Consider the following 4,387-nt stretch of genomic DNA (forward strand, 5'->3'; position numbering starts at 1 on the left):
ACGGCCTCGTGACCCCCCCGCCCACTACCTCGCGGGGGGAGGGGCGCCGCCGCCGCAACGGGACGTGCGAGCGTCCCACGGGAGGGGCCGGGCTGGGGCTTGGTGGGGCGGGGGTCGCGGAGCCGTTTCTCTCGCGGGAGCCCGCTTTGGTGGGACCCGCCCGGCGGAGCGGCGGTTACCTGAAGCGGCCGCAGCGAGTCTCGTCTGCTCTGCCCGGCCCCAGCTGAGACGCTCGGGCTCTGCCTGCTCCGCCCCGAGGCCCCGCCCCCTTTTCCGCTCAGCAGTTGCTGGGCGCTCGGTGGCCCCGCCCCCCGCCAGCGAAGCCCACGCCTCCTTTCCCTGACCGTTGCCGTCGGGGCGCTGTGGCTCCGCCCCCTTCGAAGGCCCCGCCCCTATGTCAACGATCGTCTGTGCGATTTGTGGCCCCGCCTCCGGCGCTGTGGCCCCGCCCCCGCGAGCACAGACCACGCCCCGTTTTTCTGTCAGTCATCGCGGCCCCCCCCCCATCGTAGGCCTCACCCCATCTGTCAGTCATCGCCTGTACACTGCGGCCCCGCCCTGTTCACATGAGCCCCGCCTACCAATCAGGTGTATGTGTATCAGCTTGCTCTGGCCTAGTCTTGCCTGCAGCCCGTGGGGCGACTCCCACCCAGGGGTGCTGGGTGGAGCTCATTTCTGCAGGCCTCTCCTAAATTCCTGGCTTGAGAGAGCCTCTGGGGCTTCTCCAGCAGGGCAGGGCAGGTGGGTTATACCTCTGGGTTTTCTGCAGGTGCCTTCTTTTTGGGTTGTCCTACGTGTTGTTTTTTTTAAAAAATATGACCAAATGTCTGGGATTTTGGTCAGCTCAGCTTCCAAGTTTTCCCTGGCTCACCTAGCAAGGCACTGCTTGGGGCCAGGGGCAATTGCAAGCAGGAGGTATATGCATGGCAGGCATGAAGCCAGGCAGGGGGGTGGGAGCATAGTGGGGACAGAGAGAAAGGGGATGTGTGTGTGTGCCTCCTGGTGCTGGGGGAAGCTGTCTGGGCAGGGGGGCTGCAGCAGGGCAGGGAAGGTGGGGGGATGTGCCTGCCCCTCCAGTGGGGGAAGGGGGCAGGAAGGTCTAGGGGCAGTAGGGAGCTGCTTGCCTGCTTGTAGGGGTGAGAGGGGCACCTGGGAGATGCAGGGCTGAAGGGAGCAGGGGGCTGTGGCTTGGAAATGAGGGGCACCAGCATGGCCCAGGGGGCAGGGTACTGCAGGTTGGGAATGAGGGGCTCTGGCAGGGCCAGCAGTCTGTAGGTGGGGACTGAAGGGCAGCAGCAGGGCCTGGGGGGCCTGTGGCTTGGGAGTGAGGGGCAACAGAATGGGCAGGGGCAGGACACCAGCACATCACTGCCCCCCACAATCATATGCCCCCTTCTTCCCTGTGCAACGGGTGTCTTCTTTTTTGGAAGTATGGTAACTCTAAGTGCGGTGAGTCTTGCATGTGTTTAACCCTAGGGCTGCTGCCTCTGCCTGCAGCTGCCCTCAGCCACCTCTCCAAGTGCAGAGCTGCCTGTTCCTGTCAAGCAGTATAGGGAAAGCCAGTGCAGGTGTAGCACGGTAACCCAGCCGCTCCCCACAGTCCAGCCATGAGGGAAGGGTAGTTCTCCAAGAGCCTGGGTCGCATTGGTGTTGAGAAACCTTATCATAGAATCACAGAAAGCGGGGGTTGGCAGGGACCTCAGGAGGTCTAGTCCCACCCCTGCTCAAAGCAGGACCAGCCCCAACTAGATCACTCAGCCAGGGCTTTGTCTAGCCAGGTCTTGAACTCAAAGGATGGAGATTTCACCACCACCTCTCTGGATAACTTGTTCCAGTGCTTCACCACCCTCCTAGTGAGAAAATGGTTTCTAATACCTAACCTAAACTTCCCTTGCTGTATCTTGAGACCATTGCTCCTTGTTCTGTCATTTGCCACCACAGAACAGTCCAGCTCCATCCTCTTTCAAATCCACCTTCAGGTAGTTGTTGGCTGCTCTTAAATCTCATCTCAGTCTTCTCTCCGATAAGTGAAATAAGCCTAGGTCCCTCAGCCTCTCCTCATAAGTCATGTCACCCAGCCCCCAAACCATTTTCACTGCCCTCCACTGCACTCTCTCCAGTTTGTCCATGTCCTTTTTGTAGTGGAGGCCCACTTATGCCTGACCCCACAGGCTGGCAGGGATAGCCTCCACCCACATGGGCCTTAAGCAAGGTCATGGCAACAATACGGGGGCATTGCTAGTGGAGGGAGCTGCTAAAGTACAAAAGCTCTGTAAAGGAGCTACTGGGGCACTGGGAGAACGTAGCACCTTGGTGCTTAGTGCACTCTAGGTGCAGGGCTGTAGAGCAGTGTGGATGCGAGTGCTACCATGCACAGCTTGTCTGGGAAGTATCCACGATTTTCAAAGCTGATCGCTCCATTTTTCTTTCAAAGGAAGTGGTAAACTTCACAGTAGGTTTAGTTAATTGCTAAACTGAAAAAAGAAACAAAATTAGAGTGATTTTGAAAACCCCAGGAGGCCAGCTGTAGTGATATGTATGTCCTGTATACTTCCACAAAAGGAGGTCCTGTGTGGGTAATGGGGCCACTCCAGAACTGACTTCACCCCCTCTTTACTCCCCCTGCTAAAGAAACCATCAGAATCCATGGTTCCTACATACGCCTTTCCCAGCTTGTGATGTACCTGATTGAATGCACTAAGTGGCCTCCTGGCAACTATGTGGGTGAAACTAAACAGCAACTACACACCAGAGTGAACTCTCACAGAAAAATATAAAGAATGAAGACACACTTACACCATTAGAAGCATATTTCTCACAGAACAACCACCCCTCCCTGACCTCACTATCCACATGCTCAAGGGAAATCTACCTAACACCTTTAAAAGATGAACTTGGGAACAAAAAATCATAAGCTGGCTGGACACTAAGAACCAAGGACTAAACACTGATATTGAATTTATGGTTCCATTATCATTATCCAGCTTCTGAATACTTTCTATACAAGGACTATGAGACTGATTCCCCCTTGCCCCCATTCTTGCTTTTGATAGGGCTTTTTCTCCCAGTAATCAGGTTTTCTTTTGCTAATTGTCTCTGCTGCACCTGAAAATCTCTCTCAACCCCTCCTCTATGCTGTGCTTCACTTGCTGTGCCTAGCTTCCTATAATCAGAGACCAGAGGAAGAATATCTTGCATTTGAAAACTTGTCTAACTTTCTCCCAGCTACATAGTTGTTCCAATTAAAGAAATCACTCTAAAAAATTCTTGCCTCTCACATTCATCGTGTTAGGCACAAATAGAGAGTGATGCACATAAATTAAAAATCAGAGCAACATACAGCACTCAGGGGAACCTAGCCCACATTAATGCAAGCAGTGGTCACCAGGTGACTACTGCTGTGAACAGAAATGATTCTCTGGAGGAAAGCATATGTCTCAGGGTCTCACTATGACAAAGATGACACTTAAGTCCATGCTTTTCAGGCACACATTTTTTCCTGGCACCCTGTGCCGTTTTATTCTTCATACCTGCAAATATGAGAATTGGTAGTGGATGATTTGAGATTTATTACTGCTCACTGAAGAAGAATCAGCCTAGTGCTGTACTTTAATTATATTTCAATGATAAAACTACACATATTTCCACTGGAGCTTTAGAAACTTGAGCTTCTGGCTATGCACTGTGCAAAGCCCTGCAAGATCAAGGTGGTGAGGTAGTACCATCAGCCCCATCCACAGCACATCAGCAGAGTGAAATGGTGACATGTCTTTCTAATAACATTTTAAGGAAGGCGGATTAAGATTTTGGCATCTTTCCTAAACTGTAACCCCTGGGCAGACTGAGGCAAGGATGCTTTTTAGGTGTTTGGGCTTCCTTGTACGATCAAATTCTGGGACAGTACTTGGTGCGCAGTATAGCCTCTGGGCGAAATAATTGCTACATGCTCCCCAATTCCACCCCCAGTTCTGCCCATGGCATGAAAATAAAGCAGCAGAGCACAGCGATGCAGAGGGGCAGGAAGCAGGGCACTATTTGTAACTAGCTGCATATCTGGCACTGCCCTGCATAGAACCAAAATGTGACATCTGATGCTATTAATTGTGATCAGAGCCTTTCTTTTACCTCCCGTGAGCTCATAAAAGTTCTTAGCAGCCACAGTGTACAGCACAGCAACAGCTGTGAGGCGCTACATGCCCTTGGTTTAATATACTAGTGTAGAGGCACAGCTAAGGGATTCATGATTGACGTTACTGCAGGTATTTGCCTTTGATAGGACCTTAGCAGCTCTCTGCACCTGAAACAGCAGATTATTTTAAATAATGAGAAGTGAAAAGTGCCACTGAAGGGCATGTGAATTGTCAAGGGTATTTGAGTGTTCCTGAAA

General features: G+C 52.2%; 1 protein-coding gene across 1 annotated transcript in view; it reads right to left on the reverse strand.

Annotated features, from left to right (window-relative positions):
* Nucleotides 1–306, reverse strand: part of YPEL5 (yippee like 5) — a 21,650-nt gene extending 21,344 nt beyond the window's left edge. The window contains exon 1 of the mRNA XM_019527248.1: nt 180–306. The gene's annotated coding sequence lies outside the window, so the exon portion shown is untranslated. The remainder of the gene's footprint in view (nt 1–179) is intronic.
* Between the last annotated feature and the right edge of the window lie 4,081 nt (nt 307–4,387).

Source organism: Gavialis gangeticus, unplaced genomic scaffold (assembly GCF_001723915.1).
Source record: "Gavialis gangeticus isolate Ggan-Ray unplaced genomic scaffold, GavGan_comp1, whole genome shotgun sequence".
Lineage (NCBI taxonomy): Eukaryota > Metazoa > Chordata > Crocodylia > Gavialidae > Gavialis > Gavialis gangeticus.